At 40.8% G+C, this 17,075-nt stretch overlaps 1 long non-coding RNA gene across 1 annotated transcript in view; it reads left to right on the top strand.

The window, feature by feature from the left end:
- The window catches only part of LOC147818395 (uncharacterized), a 40,025-nt gene extending 23,196 nt beyond the window's left edge, over positions 1-16,829 (top strand). Inside the window, exons 2-4 of the long non-coding RNA XR_015438002.1 lie at positions 1,612-1,637; positions 15,426-15,501; positions 16,789-16,829. This is a non-coding gene — a long non-coding RNA (uncharacterized LOC147818395). The remainder of the gene's footprint in view (positions 1-1,611; positions 1,638-15,425; positions 15,502-16,788) is intronic.
- The last annotated feature ends 246 nt before the right edge of the window (positions 16,830-17,075 follow it).

The raw sequence follows: 17,075 nt of genomic DNA, 5'->3' as shown, positions 1-17,075 counted from the left end.
TAAAGTTGGTTTATGTTTGGTCACTACCCACTCATCCTCAGGCTTTTTTTAAAATCTAAATAATGCATTATAAGTTTGCAAGAGATGCTCCATATCAGCGTTGTCCACAGTGACAAAACGTAAAATAAAAATATTACACAAGCCAAAACGTCTGAATCAATTAAGTTACATTGTGGGTTCAGACTTTTCTTCCTTTTTCTGTCCATTGGTAAAATCCTGAACTCATCATTGTTCCTTATGATCTTCTACTTAGAGTTTGAACTGCAACTTAAATACAAGTCATTGTGTTTTCAAGTTCTCTTCAGAGTAAAATAACAAAATGGTTCCCTGGATGCTATTTCAGTGACCTTTTAAGAAACCAAGTAGAAAGAGCTACGGCTAATTTGTTTTCCAAGTGTGTACAACCTTTGCAATATGTCGGACGGCATTTCAAGGTAGCGCCTGCTTGTTACACTTTTTTAATTAGGAAGTACTTGGATTCTTTTTTATTCTTTTAAAAACATTTCCTTGATACCTCAATTTTTTTTTAAGTAAACACAGTAAACTCACTGTGTGCCATGTGTCTCTTTAACTGTAAGGGTGTTTACATGATCTCTTTCCAAGGCCACGTGTATTCCAGCCAGGAGAGCATGGCAATGTGAAATACAGTAGGTCAGTGGTTGGCAAGAGGCAACAGAGAAGAAAAACACCCAACAAACCAGCACTATCTCCCCACTTCCTGCTCCGCTCTGTACGGGGGGTTGCTGAAGTCTGGAGCTGCAGAAGGAAGGGAGGAGAGGAGTAGATATTGTACGGCTTCCAAACTTTCAGCAAATCCATGAGGGCTATATTTGGAATATTTTTTTGTTTGTTTTTTTTAACTCTGAAAGTTGTCTCTTAAACAGCCCCCTCAAAAGCAGATTTAAGAGCAGCCTCTTTTAGTTTTGTTTGTTTGTTTTTCATGATGCAACTGTCAAATGGTATTCGGTGCTGCACAAACTGTTTCACTTTGCTCCCTCATGCAGATAAACTCCTCATTCGGAGCTGTTAGTCAAACCCACCTGCTCTGGAAATGTACAAAATTTAAGATTATGATCATTTCATGGATTTCTTTACTCTAGAAATAAATTAGGTATATAATAGATCAGTTGTGATTTAATGATGATTTTCTGAAATAAATCTCTAGACTGAGCTCAGGTGATTTGCATGAATTGCAGTTTATTTTGTTGGCCGATTATATCTCCATCAGTGATTGTCTTTTGGGAAGTCTAGATTTCTAACAGGGATGACTGGGGAATTATATTGTACACATTTGAATCTGTGTAAGAAAGAATGATATTTCAGTGTGCTTTAAAGTCCTGTGCAGTGTAGATAATTATGTGGCCTAAGACAGGGGAAAGACATGGCAGACAGGCATGCTTCCGAAATGAAATCCTTTTTAGCACCTTTTTTTTTTTATATATCTCTCTTGCCCTACGTCACACCATGCTCCTCGTGAAGTGTCTTGGAAAGTTGTTGTTCTGTAATTGCACCCTATTGTAATCTAATTCTAGTCTCTTTTTTCTCTCTCGTCCCCTCCTGTTCCTCCCTCTCTCCTCTGTCTCTTCCCTTTTTTGCTCCTTCTCTTTGCAGTTTGACGTGTTGAAGTGATTCTTAAGGTAAGAGACACTCATTTCTCAGCGTTTTCTTTTTCTTGTACTTTTTTCCTCTGATTCTCAACTAATAAAGCACAGCACGCCATCAGCACTTGGCACAGTGTGCGTATCACCAAACAATCTGTGTCCTCAAAATTTATTTGGCTCACATTCCCGCGCAATGAAACACAATAACATTGTGTTAAGATAACAAAGAGACACTCCCGAGTAGCACTCCCACTGTACTCCCCTTGTAAAGCCAATGATCAGTAATGCACAGAAGTGAATCAGCAAGACACCTTCCATAGGTAATACAGCATGTGACTTTTGCATCCTGCAATTAGTTAGTATATAATTTTAATCAATAAGATATATTATAAGAGCTTCATAGCAATTCTGCATAGTACACACAAAGAGTAATAATGTACAGTAAATCCTCCAACTTAATCTGCCTGTCACAAGCTTTTATTCATAATAGGGTTTGCCTGCAAAAAAAACCAAAACAGCCTTATAGTTTTTAAAAGGCAAGGCCACGGTTATTGTTTATTTATGGATCACAGGGTTCAGCTTTACTATATCTCAAACTTATTACTTCCAGGCTGGGATGCTCTGTAATAATATCAGCAGACTCACAATACTTTCAAAAGAAAATTAAATGTGCCACAGTGCCATACAGCTGGGCCTGACCTTGCGGTTGGGCATACAGGGTGTGTGTGCAATTTATCCAGCTGGAGTGTACAGTGTGAGCATGAACACACCATGTGCTGTGCTTGCAGTGGTTTTTTTTAATTGGTTGGAAACCTTGTATCTCCAACTGTCTTGTGATTATACACAATCTCATCTGTGTTCAACCTCCTGTGAAAATAAATTTGTATCATTTTTTTCTATAGTTTCCCAAAATACAGCTGAATTATAATTCAATATTATTGTTTACATGTTTACATAAAACAAATAAAGTTATATTGTACTAAAAATATGAATAAAAATTTCAGAGGCCCTACACACCCATAACATATGGAGCCCCACAACTTCCTACTTTTTCTCCATTTGAACTATTTAACAATATTATATACTGATTTAATTACATTTTTATGTTGTCTGATACCTTTTACAATATTTTGTTGGAGGCTGCCATGATTTCCAGCAGAGGTCTAATCGACCCAAATAAGTGGAAACATGTGGGGGGTGCATGGCCCTTTAACGTTAGCACCTATGCTATTGTATTCTTCAGTGCTTCAGACTTTGTTGAATTCCAGACCTGAAGACATGAACAGAATGAATAGCTAAAGGCAACTACAGACTGCATCTTTTTTCACAAGGACGTCTCAGTGTGGTACAAACAAAAATGTTAGCCATCAGAATAACTGGAAAGATGCTATGATCACAAATCATAAAATGTTTGCTAGAGAACAATTTTTTTTTTTTTCTAAAGAAATTGCCTAAAGAAGTCTTTAAAGCTTTTAAGCTTCATTTGAATTTGATATACTGAGAAAACACTGTTATTCTGTAATTACTGCTGGATTTAGTTCAAATCACCCACACCTATCTCAGAACTGAGGACAAGCAGAGACTGATGCCAATCCGCCAAAGAAGTTAAGACATAAAAGGTGCCACAGTTGTAGCTATGACATTTTTACCAAACACAGATGCCATGTTACTGTGGCCCTTGGTGTTTGTTTGGTTTGGTGCCCAAGGTTCTGCTAAAACGTGTGTGTGTGTGCACGTTTGTCTCCAAACGTGTGTGTGTGTGTGTATGTGTACACGGGGGCATGTGTCTACATCTTAGTCTCTGTCTCCTTCCTTGTGTGTGTGTGTCTGGTTCCCAGTGTTTGGAGTGGGCTCTGTTGGGACTGAGTGTAGAGCCTCATTAGTGGCTAAGGTTTGGCCAGCACACTGCTACTGGAGACTCACTCGGGGGCACAAAGTCATATGTTACTCTATTGCTGGCCCATCTGCCACACTGGCCCTCACTTGAAGCTTGATTTTGTTTCTTTTTCTATGCACTTGCATCTTTGTAAGCAGTGGGGGAAGGTAACAGAGTACATTTACTCAAGTATTGCACTTGAGTACAGCTGTGAGATACTTGTACTTCGCATTAACTACAGGGAAAAAGTTTACTTTTCAGTCCTCTAAATTTGAATAAATAAATCAATTAAAATATTGCATAGAAAACATATTATATAATTTGAAAATATGATGCAATGTTAACTACATCCCCCAACCCCTCGTGTCAATGGGACATTCTTAGCCTCAGCAACAAAAAATATCGAAAAAAATGATGATGGTGTAACATGAAAAAAAGTGTATATCAATAGATTTTGTGACTCCTATTATCATTATTTGTTTAACTTCTATTTGTTAAACAATCATGTTTTAAGTTTTGGAACTATAGTTCCCATAATGCTTTAGGGGATGTAAACAGAAGGTATTATGTTGCTTTGGATTCAGCAAGTTCTGCTGTGGGCTGCAATTTGAGCCCTGTTTTTTTTGCTTGTATTTGTTTACATTTTGGCAAAATGGCACCATTAAAAGTATGCTGAATTAGTCATTAGCAGTTCCTGTCTGTCTTTTGTATGATTTCGATTGGACATTCACGATGGACATCAGAGATAATGATGTCCCCGGAAATTGTAAGTCACACTGAATATAAGAATATCCGTGTTAAATTTTTGTTTTCAGAGTAATGAGTCCAAGAAGGACTACAACTTTTGATGGAAATTGCTGCAATTAGGTGCCTAAAGTACCTTGATTGTCTCCATGAGCTGTGTGTCACAGCCATTGCTGCAACTGCAGGGCCTGGAGAGGTTCGCCTCACAGTTTGAAAACCTCCATTACAGATTAAACTACCCATATAAAGCACTTGACCAACTGCAAAATTAAAGTACTGCACCAAAAATAAAGACATAGTGTTATGACACTGTCAGGGCCTGTTCTGCATGATAAGTACTTTTACCTTTCAAACTTTAGTACTTTTTTTTTTTCTTTTGCTAATAGCCTATTCTGTTCTTTTACCTAAGAAAAAAATTAATTCAGGGCTTTTTCTTGTGGGGATAATTTTATAGTCTGCTATTGTCACTTTTATTTCAGTAAATGATCTGAGTATTTCCTCCACTGCTGTTCATACAGAAAGCATGTTTTCATCCATTGGCATGTGTGTGTATTTTGTGAAATCATTTAGCTGTCAGTCATGTTTAGTTACTTCTCGCCAGATGGAAGGTAAATGATGAAAAGGTAAAAAAATAAGCCATCGGAGGAATCTGGATGTCAGCTGATAGCATTTTTGGGCCTGTTTGAATAATTCTGCTTGATTAAATAATGGGGATGAATAGAAAGTTAGAGTGACAAACAGTCACACAGGACAAATCAACAGGGAGGCAGGTAGGCAGATTCGTATATAAATATAGATAGACACGGACAGGCGGGATGACCCCTGCATGAACTGGTCCATTGCACAATATCGCTGTATGTGTACATCTGCTCTAAACACTTTAAGTTGTGTAATGTGTTGTGTTCGTGATTAAACCCGTTTACAGCCGTAGCTTTAATAGCTCCACTCAGCAGGAGAAAGGTTAATTATCACATCCTGTTACAGATAGACAGGACACCTCCTCCTGTCAAGCGCACACACACATACACTGAGCCACACAAACACGCGGACCATCAAACAAAACTGTGTGTGTGTGTGTGTGTGTGTTTGTATCTGTCATATAAAGATGTAATCTAGCATCTGTTTGTCCTCATTTCCCTCATCACTCAATTGAGCCCTTCATTTCTTTACTTTTTTTTTTTTCCTCCACTCACTTCTTCCTCTATCCTTCCGTGACACGGTTGATGCCACAAAATTCATTCATGTTGTCATTCGTCAGGAAGAAACGGACAAAGTCCCCCTGGATCAAGTTTCTTCACTTTGATACTACGTGTGAATTGGGCAGGTTTATCACATCTCTTGAAAGTAATAGGGCACAATTCAAAAATGAAATGACAGATGAGTGGACAGAGGTGTTCAGCGAGTGTGAAGCAGTGAAACACTGAAAATGATTGCTGTTGTGTTCTCTGTAAGAAGCCAAACAATTTACAGCAAAAACAAACAAAACTGACAATTCAAAAGAAGAACTTTTTTTTTTCGAAAACTCAACAGCTCCTCCTTAGATCATGAACCCTTTTAGAATATCTCTGCTCTCTTTCATGCCATATACTCCACTCTTCTATCAACTTTATCTCAAACATTCTCATCTCCTTTTACTCCCCTTCTAGTAAGTATCTCTTAGTCCTCTTATCCTCCTATTTCGTGCACATCCACCCCCTACTTGTGTTGTCTCCCATCCACCTCTTCTCTGGCTCCATCCTCATTTCATTGCCAGTCTAGACAGCTTCACCAGCAGGTGCTGGGAGAGGTGGAGGAAATAGGGTGAGAGGGAGGGAGAGAGAGGAAGAGAGGAAAGGAGCCAAGGGGATAAGGAAGACTGAGAGAGAACAGAGAGAGATTAATAGATCAAGCGGAGAGGCGTATGATGAAAGTTTAGAAGAGTATGGAGAGGAAAGGAAATGAAAGGGAAGGAAAGGGATGGGTCAGGTTAAGGTAGGATTGGAGCTGAGAGGAAGGAGGGGGGAGGTACGGGGAAGGGAAAGATCTGAGTAAATCAGGTAGGTGCTATGCGGAGGGGAGAGGTGCGGAAGAGGCTATTTTAATGCAGGGTAGAAATCAGGTGCTCGAGGTGGGGAGAGAAGGAAGTGGCAAAGAAAACGAGGAAGGGAAGGCGATGGGAGGTGGGGAGCAGAGAAGCGAATGAGGTAAAGAGAAAAGAAATTTGGAGGGAAGGAAGGAGGGGAGGTAAAGAAGTGGTGGTGGGGGGTAGAAGGAGAAAAAGTCCTATGAAAAGGTGGGGGCTATGTGAGAAAGAGGAGGGAGCAGAAGGATGGATGGATAGATAGATCTATGGATGGATGGATGGAGTATGTGTAGGAGATAGGACAGGAACAGTGTTGTTGTGCTTTTACGGGAGGACACCGGCTGCAAGGAAGTGAGGTGGGTAATAAGGCCATAGCTCATTCCTGTGGAGATGTGTGTGTGAGTGTCTCAGACAGTCTGTGTGTTCACTAGGTGTGTGTCTGTGTGTGCCTGGGTAGCTGAGAAGGAGCAGCCTCTATCCTATTAGTGACTACCTCTCACTGAATGACTTATATGCACCTCGTTTTTCACCAACGGGATGACAGCAGATGCTCAGGAAGAAACAAACACACGCGCACACGCACACACACACACACACACACACTCACACACACACACACACACACACACACACACACAGACACACACTTGCACGTTCATGCAGCCACAGGAGCGGCGGCAGACAAGATCTGCTCCTCCTTCCTGATGTGAAGACAGAATGCCATCAGCACAGAAAAACCAACAGCCCACAACAAAGTTTCAGATCGTAGAAATATTTAAGAAACAAACATTATATATAATATAGATAGTTTATGTGATGAGATTCTAAATGAAGAACAGCACTGGTCAGGTTACTTTAAAAAATGTAATCAATTACCTGTTGCATATTACTCCTGTCATCTGAACACGAAAGTGACAACAACCCTCCATCAAACTCCTAGTAATACAGCAGGAAAAAAAAAAGCCCCTTCTAAATAGAGAGCCAGAAAGTCCTGACGTCACGTTCAGCACCAACCTCTGTTCCTCCAGCTTCTGTAACTCAGTGCTGTAACTAATGAAATCTCTCATTCAGCATTTCTATCAACGATCTTTATATCTCCTTTTAAATTAGCTGGATGTATTGTATTACTATGTTGGATTTTATTTTAATGTAACTGCCAGAGGTGGTGCATTTGCAGCCATTCTGCCAATAGTTTCTTGACACCAACTGGGAGATATGTCGGCATCAAACATTCCCAATATCTCTGACTCAGAATTACAAGTCAGAGGCTGACATGAGCAGTTTTTTCCCTCTCAGAAGCTCGTAAGTACGTAGCATAACGTCATCATAACTTGGTCTTGTCCATATCCATAAAATTTGCCAAAACACTCTTCTAAAGTAATAATTCCAACTTTTTAGTTGTAATCTTGCTGTCTAAAAACTTTTATAGCATTTACTGATCTCTATCCTGCTGTAACCGCAACCCTTGACTCATGAACTCACCTCCTTCGTCAAACTGTGATGCATAGCCCGCAAAGGTCTAGGGCATATGGGAAATAGTTTATGTTGAAGTCTGCTAAAAAAAACTGAAATATTGAACATAACATAAAAATATTGGCTTGTTTTTCAAAGAACTACTGACCTTATCTAGACATACAACATACTGTCGAGAGAAGCTGTGTTTTTTCTAACAGAACTGGGAAGTTCTGCTTTCACATTCGCTCTCTGTTGTTGCCACGCAGCATTACAATGCTTAGTAATTGTAAATCAATTACAAATTGTAATCCCTTACGCTACGAATTGCTGAAAAAAAATAACATAACACTGTAACACATTACTCCGAAAATGTGCAAGAGGAAAAGGCAAAAAAAACACATAACAGTGTCATGTGACAACTTCAACTAAATGTGAAGCCAGAGATGAGTTGATGTTTTGTCCGTCTTAACTCACTCAGGCTTTCCAAGACCTATCATGTTCATAAGCACCTCTGGAAAACCACAGAAAATTTCAAGCATGGAAACAGATCATCTTCTGTTCAGCTAACAACCTTGTACACTTACATAGTGGGTGTCTGAGTGCTGTATAATCAGTCGCTCCAGGGAATTTTTAATTGCAAGATATTTAACAAAATCCCCTGCTATCTTGCAAGGGTTTGCAATTTGGACCAGTCCCCGCACTTCTACTCTATAAACCTCAAACCCTTTAATATTTCTAAAAAAGTCCTATTGTGTCAGAACAATAAAATCAACGAAGTCTGGTGGGTATTTAAACATTTCAAAGTGCATTTAAAGCACCTTCCTAATTGTCTAACAGTTTTGTAGAAAAGCCACAAGGAAATCATTTCAGTTAAAAACTATGAAAGGATTGGTACTTGGTACTGGTAAAAAAAAAAAAAAGAAAAGAAAAGAAAAAAAGAAAAAGAAAGAACAAAGAAAACCATAATTGTCCTGATACCACACACATACACAGTTAAAACAGCTTTTCAATCCCATCTTGTCCTTGAAAGTGAAAGTTCATTTCTGTTATCGTAATTTACCATCTCCATGGTGACATTTTCCCTTGACAATGAGAACTGACCCCGTCAGACTCCTCACCCACTAGAGTCCAAGCAAACCCAACAACTAATGGTTTGGAGAAAGGGGATATAAAAATCTATCCCAATAATTTTAGCCATTTTAATTAAATTTATGCATATTCTTCCCTGTGAAGAATTTGGGGCAGCTGTATCAGCGCGAGGGGGGAAGGAAAAGAGAGAGAAAGAGAAAATGGGTCACTTTAGCAGAGGGACTGAGAGGCTTCATTAGGAAGCCCGTTGCAGTCGTTCTGTGGCCATTCTAATTCTGCTCCAGCATTCCCATTCAGCACTCGTGGGAATCCAATATCAGCCTTAACATTTGTGATCTTGTCAAAAAGCAAGAAATAAGCATGAGTCAGGTCATGCTGGTCTCACCCGCCGCCACCTCTGTGACACTCTGCCACCTTTCTCTATTTATTCTGCCTAAATTATCGCTCCATCTCGCTCGCCTTGGAGAGAAAAATGTCAGGTGTTTCTAATCCAGAACTTTGCAAGTTCTTAGTGAGAAAAGCTGCACGCATTGTCTGCCAGTGAAAGAATTAAGATGTTAGCGCTGAGACAATTTGATGTTAACTGGGCAAGGGAATTAGATGTACTGTGTAATTTTGCCTTTCAAAGATGATAGCTGAGCAGATGGAACAGGGCAAATCTCTATCAGAGTTTCTCCACTTTGGAAGCTCTTCCTCCCTCTTATATCTCATTTGCCCTTTCTCATTTGCTATAATTCTCCTTATCTCCCTCTCTCCTCCTCACACCCATAACACCCATTCATTTTTCTTGCTTCCCCTCTGTGTTGTAGACACTTTCACTTCGTTCGCTCTCTCAGTCATTCGTTCTCTTGGCCCCGAGCGCAGTAGCGTCTAATATGTCTTTAAAAGTAGGACACCAGTGAGTAATTTGTTGCACCTACCAAGTGATAATTCAGAATTGTCACCATATATCCATGACTACAGGGCCACCCCAAGCACACAATAGCAACTGCTGCTCGGGAGAATAGTCATCGTGATTTTCTTGTCATTGTAGTGTTAAATAGAATTTGAAAATATAGGATTATTTCACAAAGGCATGACACCGTTTCACAGCGGGGATTTTTGTACCTTTTGTGCAAGCTGTGTCATTACACTGCCATTACATGGAATTTTGTTATGCTGTAGATTGCTCACAGCCACCCACAGCTGTAGTTTTTCTTCCTACCAGTAAACATGAAAATAATATCTTCCTTAAATTTCAGCACTTTTCCCTGTACCATTGTGGGCCAGGACAAGCACGGTTTGGCCCCCCAAGACTGAATAGAGCAGATCGGTACCTCTGAACCATCATTAATGTACACAACTTACTTAAATGGCTTGACTGGTGCCCTCCAACTTTTTAAGGTTATGTGATTTTGGAGCTTTGTTGTTAAGTCAGCGTTATCTTGGCTTTTACGTAGAGGCTAAAGTCCCTGTTAAGTTTCATTACTGTAAATGTAGAATATGTTTTGTTTTTTTGAGCTTGACCCACACGACTGACTAAAAGTTAAGGTCTTTTTCCCACTTTTGCATTTCAATTTCTCTCGTGCAAGTTCTCCAACTGAATGGAAGCGTGTAACTGGAGTGCTCTTTTAATGTCGCACCAACTTCATTTAACTAACGACATTTAATCCTGCATCGACAGATTTTTTTGGCCACTTGAGGGCAGCGCAACAAGCTGTTAACACAAGAGTCACACATAATCACCTCACAAAGTTGATTTGGTGAACATGTTCATAAATAATTTCCTATTTAAACACCCAGCAGACACAGAGCAAAATTAGCATTCATTGAGATCAGTGGGTCTAGCCTAATGTAAGTCTGATCTTTTTTATTTATTTAATCCTTTATTTAAACAGGTAGTCTTGTTGAGATTGTGATCTCAGAGGGAACTGTGCATAAGAATAAACATGCAGTTTAAATATGGACAGATACAGAAAATTGACTCACACACTTGAATACAGTTTTTTAAAATCCTCCTGTGAAAACGGAGATTTCACTATCAAGGTTTTCTGCAGACTATTCCAGCTGTAGGGACAATAGTACCTGAGTCCAGTTCTACCCAGCTCAGTTTGAACATGGGGTTCAGCTGATGTTAAACTATGCTGTGACCTGACATTGGAAGTGCTGTGTTTATATGAGATCAGAGAGTAGAGATTATGCGGCAGTTTTTTTTGCAGTAAAGCCTTCTAGATAAATAACATCCAATGCAATTCCCTTCTGTCAGCTACAGAGGACCATCCCACCTTTTCATTTTCACCAGATACAGTGGTGAGAGAGGGATTTATCCAAAGCACTGTGAAATACTGAGTCAGGATTCTTTAAGGTGTTGGGAGAGGCGTGCATATACACAATATCAGTCAAGAGCAGACAGAATTGTGATACATGATTTGTTTCTGGACAAAAAGCCAATCTTGACCTTCAGTTTGCTTGTTGACCTTAAGTTATTCAGTCTTCTTTTTAGCTCAGTTTTGGTCGCCACCAAATCCTTGCTGCTAAATGCTCCACTATGTCTACCAGCTGGTCACTAGCTTTGTTGTTAGCATACAGTGTGTTTCTCAGAGCGTTTACTGAAAACACCTGCTGTTGTAAACGATGCTGAGTAGAGCGGTGAGGCGGAACCAAAAAAGTTAAAGTTATGGGCCGTTAAACCGAAACAATGAGCTGAAAGATCATAAAACTCTTTGTAGGACACCTGCAGAGTTGGGTTGTTATGTCACAGCAAGCAACACCTTTCACTTTACATGTAATCATTTCATATTGTTAATAGAAAAATATTGGCGAGTGCAGCTTTAAATTCTGCCTTTTGAATTGTGCGATAGCAAATTATTCACAGTTAAAACGCTTCACAAGTGGTAACAAGGAAGTCCCAAGCATCTGAAGCCCTCGATCAGACTTCAGGTCATACGCAGACAGCTGCAGGCTTGTGTATGGACAACTGAGGCTTTGCTATACATGCAATAATTGAGGGTCTGCACACACAAACATTTTTCACACATGCATACCTGAAAACATGATGGCAACCACCTGACAGAAGAGGAGCAAAAAACGCCTCACGCAACAGCTTAACAAGAACAGGACCAAAGATAAGGAATACTGTATTATTATCAAACGTGTTATATCAGGATAAACTATGAGCTGTATTGTATTGTTTTCAGGGGGTCTCAAAACAAGCAGAAAATACGTACATACACTGTGCAAAACAAGTGTCCAGTTTGTTTGTTTTTTAAGTGCATCCGCAATCCACATGGTTACAAACTTTGGGCTAATTTTCTCTCTGTCTCTCTCTCTCTCCATACGTGTGTGTGTGTGTGTGTTGGGTGATTTTTGGCATATTTCTGTCATTGTTCCCATTCATTGAGTAAATGTCTCCTCAAAAATGCCAATAGAGACATGAGATTTAAAACCCAACTCTTTGGTTTAACTCCCAAGAAATTCACTTGCGATTGGAAAGTTAAATCAACACATGAAGGCACACTGGAGCATTGTAATCTGACTCGACTCAAAATGCCAGATGTAGATGTTCTTATCCTACTTTAGGTTTTAAGTGGAGCTAATTTTTTATGTTTCGAGGATTAAAACGTGACTCGGAGTTCTATCCTTTGTGTGTCTCTTCAGTGTCTCCCTGTCATCTTGCCGTCTCACATACAAGTTGTTGGCTGAGTCGAACGTACACATCCACTTACGGTCTTATTCGCTCTCAAGAAGGTCACTTGAGAAGGCTCACTTGAATTATGCAGGCATTTCTGCATCATGTCTCCTCTCAAAATGCTAAATCATCCATGCAGGGGCAGATTAGATGCCTATCCCTTTGTGTAAACTCTTAAACGTCAGACACTCACACACACAGACTTTGTAAACAAGTTCAAGTTGTTTACACGGAACTGTGTCATGCCGCTCTGAGGGCCCCTGTTGCCAGCTTGACCTGCGATAACCTCCTTAACATTATTGGCAAACTTTGATCAATGCTGCATATGTACCTCGAAAGAGTAAACATGTTTACAAGGTTCAATTTTGCAGCTGAAATATATTTTCATAGAAAATTATACTACTGACGAGTATTTGATCAGGAAACATTTCACACTTAACTGCCACGGCCGAAAGAGAAGGTGCGGCGTGAGGAAGGTTGTGTCCGGACTTTGTAGGTAATCATGTCAGTGTTATGCATGGCCCTACTGTTTTTCTACATTTAATAAAGTAGTGCTTAAGAGACTGCCATCTGATGCCCTGCTTACCCACTTGCCTTGATGTTGAGTCCAGTTGACAGAAATCTAAGAAGAGTATTTCACACATGCTGAGTGAAGTCAAACCAAAGTAAACCAAGTTCCACTGAGCTGCCCTGGTTAGGGTTAGACATAAAAAAATTATCTGGGCCATTGCTGTGCAGATCAGTGCAGAAGTAGTTTGGTTCATAGTGTGATCAGGGTATGTGAAAGCACTTCTGTGACCTAAATAATATGCTATTTTGCCCAGAATCCTTTCTGCCATCAGCAAAGGCCTATAAGGTGATGTCCACGCAAAGCAACTCAAGTTGAATTCCCTTCAAATTACTATCAACATTTTAACTCTCACCGAATAGTCACTTCAGCCATCAACATAAAAGGGATTCAAAGGCTGCTCTGAAGGGCTCCCATGAGAGTCCTCGCAGAGATTCAAAGCAACTAAAAGGGTTTGCAGACAGGCTTTCACCATGGGTGCCACTTTATCACACAAAATCTGGGAGGAAACTACAGTAATGCCATGTCCTCAAAAAACAGGATGAACACAACTTCTCCTAGCTCATTGTGCAGGAGCTGTAAACTGAAATTGCTTGCGCCAACATGAGCTTTCCAAATGATCTAGTTTCCAAACACTTCCTCTCCTGCACAAGGCTGCATGAGGCTTTAATTACTTCTGCTGGGCCAGCACAGGTGAGGCACATTCTCACTAACAAGGTGGTTTCCAACCAGGGAGCACTGAAACCCAACAGGAAAACAACATGATGGAGAGGAAAACTGGCGCCCGCAATAAAGGGTAACCGATGCTTATAATAATCCTCCACCCAACTGATTTCACCAGCCATTGTCAGATCGTTACAGAAGAAACATGGTGCAAGTGGAGAGGAATCCAGGGTGGAATGTGTCATCAACTGAAAATAAAGTGTGAACTAGTTTTCACACATGGTTCACATATACATTTGCCACAGTGCAAACATAGTATATGCAAGCTATGAAGGTGGCACTGAAATCTACTACACGTCTTGGGCGGATCGTCAGAGCTGAGCAAAGACACCTCAGATTCTTCTTTTGATTACACTGAGTGATGTGTTGCCATTCTGACCAGAAAAGAGCAGGTGCTCAGTGTCAAGGAATTCAGAAGCAATGACATATGTCCTAGTTTTCATTTGCAATTAAATCTTAACACCATCAGATCCTGCAGTTAATGTATGCTGCCATCATCGTCTCTGTCCTTATTTAGTAAGTCGGTCAGCAGCACAAACACAGGAACGGTGTAACAGCACAGACTAGTGGTGGCTCTTTTTTATGGCACCGTGCTCCGTCTGCCAATGACAGAATCATTCTAACCATCTTCACAGTGCCAATAGTAAACTAATCTCCATGTTATTTTTGCTGTATTATATCTTGACTGACTTGTCACAGCCTGCTGCAAATTGGGGGCTTACAATAAGAATTAGAGTATGACATAACTGCTCAGATTGGATATGCTTTCTTTTTTTAATTTAAAAGAAGTTAAAAAAAAAACAAAAAAAAAATCAACTGCTGTTCAGCAGTGGCTGATTCACAGCACTGCTGCATGAGGTTGTTTGTTTAAGGCCTCAAAGTTCAACAGAGGATGGATTTCATAACAAAAATAACTGCAACTGCCCATGATCCTTTGAGAGCCCATCCTTATTTCACTCCACCAGCGAAGTGATTTCTATTTTGCTACGACTTGGTTTGCTCTGCTGCACTCCATAGATGGCAGAAGGAATTCAGGATAATGACACAGGGTCACTGCAGTTGCAGAACATGGGAGGATAACATCTGGATGTGTGTGTCTGTGTGCGTATGCGCAGGGCACATATGTGTATACGGTCTCTCTCTGCTAATGTTTCACACGCCTCTGTGCCAGTGTTCATGTGTCATAATGCAACCCCTTTGATCTGTCAGAGTGTATACTTATCATACTAAGGTGCTGTATGCTTTTCCCACCCCAGCTTTTCAGCCCCTTCATCCCCTCACATCCCTGTACGGCTTGTAAGTAGCTGGCATGGAAGCCATAAAAGCCTTAAAAGCCCCCCCGGTATAGGAGTTGAGCCGGGGCTGTCCATTTGACCCGACCTGCTTTTGGAACAACTCAGTTGCAGCCGTTGAACTCGGGGAGCACATAAACATAAATATACACACACAACAATGCAAAGGCACGTTGTAGCAGCCACGAACACTAGGAACTTAGTTGAAAGCCAGGGTTGGCTTTAAGAGCATTGAGTTCTAAAAGGCTAAGACTCTGTTCCTAATCCCTTTCCTACTTTTCCTCTTCCCTTCCCTTCCCTTCCCCACCCTCTTTACTTTCTCTCCGTATCTCTTCTTCCCTCTTGCAGGAGAATTCTGGGGAGATTTCTTACTCTTTCATTCCTCAAGGATGAAGCAGCACAGTGGACCTGTGTACTGAACCAGGTAGGCACTGATTATCTCGATGACCTTCAAACGGACACATGCTCACACACATATACAGCCCTCCCTTTCTTTCAATAGCAGATTTGTTCCGGGGCAAGATTTTTTGTATCATTTATATTCCTAAAAGGCTGTGCCATGTCCACTGAGAAAGACACAGAGAGATAGTACAAAAAGAAGGAGGAAGGGGTGGGATCTTTCTTCAGATAAAGACAGCGAAGCAAGCAGAGAGAGAGAGAGACTCATCCTCGGGGACAGAAAGAGCGAGTTAAGACTCTCTCGACAGGATGAAAGTTTAACCAAACATCAGCTCCCCACAGGAGTGGCAAATCTGCTGCCGTCGCACTGGACAGAGTGAAGGAAAGACATGCAAAGAGACAGAATGGCAGACAGGACAAGACAGAGCGGCGATCCCCAGCTGTTTTTAAAACGCTGCCTCTGATACATTATTGAATATGCAGCTCTCCAACGCATCGCTGAGCTTTCCTCTCATGTTAGCGCTCAAGTTCGCATAGCGTCACCATTCTAAATATAAAGCATTCACTCACCCCCTCTTTGGTTTGTTAAAAGATGCAGAGGCTGCACGTAGGCTGTGTGTGTTGCTCTGAGTGGCACTTTTCCTTTTCCGATGCCGGCTGGAGTTTGAGTTGAGTTTGTGTGTGTGTGACTCATTTTGGTGGCAAGCCTCGCCAAACTTCAAAAAACAAAAATAGATTTCATCAAACTCTTTGAAAGTATTGTTAGATGATGCACAGAGTACACTGCGCCAAGTGTAGTGCTTCACTGGGAGTTGCATGTACTGTACAGTAAAGGAAGTAAGATGTTATCGAGGGGATTGATTTTGAATCAGACAGCATGTGGAACACTGCAGGTCTACAACTATCTGGTGCAGCAGTAACTTACTTTTACACAACCCAGCTACCCCTCCTTTTTCCTAGTCTCTCTTTCCCCAGGTTGATAAGCTGTATATGGGTGAATGCTCTGAGGTCAGTTTCCCGAGACTTTGTGTAAGGTGGAGTAACCAGGTCTGGTCTACAGGTGGCAGCAGAGCAGCATACCCAGCAGGCATGTTCCTCTAGCAGACTCGATTGGCCCATTTTTACCAGCAAATCCCTGAATGGGCCTCCCTTCATCTATCTCTCTGTCTCATCCAAGACAGGTTTTCAAGCAAATGATTCTTCCTGGCCAAGGAAAACAGTGGAAAAAAACCAATCAATATGTCTTTTTGTTGATAGATCAAGTGTGCAGACAGTTCAAAAACATGAAAAATGTTGTCCTCTTCTATTTCAGCTCCCACTTTTCAACTTCATGTTCCAGGATGAACCATGAACAAAGGTAGGAAAGTCATCTTCAGCTTGACTTTATTTTACTGTGTGCATGCGTGTGTTTAGATGTTTTTCTATCTGTTTGCTTGGACGCAGGGACATCTGGGTCCAAGCGCTGCAGGGGGCGCATCAGTGTATTTAGTTGTATACATGTTTGAGGGTGAGTGTCTGTTTTCTGACAGATGTTGTAATGACATGATTAGCCTTCTGGCTGCCAGTTTCTCTGTGTGGGGTTGCTATAGTGACTGAAGG

This window comes from Seriola lalandi, unplaced genomic scaffold, assembly GCF_002814215.2.
Source record: "Seriola lalandi dorsalis isolate HSWRI2012SDOR001 ecotype SW California unplaced genomic scaffold, Sedor1 jcf7180002054591, whole genome shotgun sequence".
In the NCBI taxonomy this organism is placed as follows: Eukaryota; Metazoa; Chordata; class Actinopteri; order Carangiformes; family Carangidae; genus Seriola; species Seriola lalandi.
Note: the sequence above shows the minus strand (reverse complement) of the source record. Positions and strands in the feature narration are given on the sequence as shown.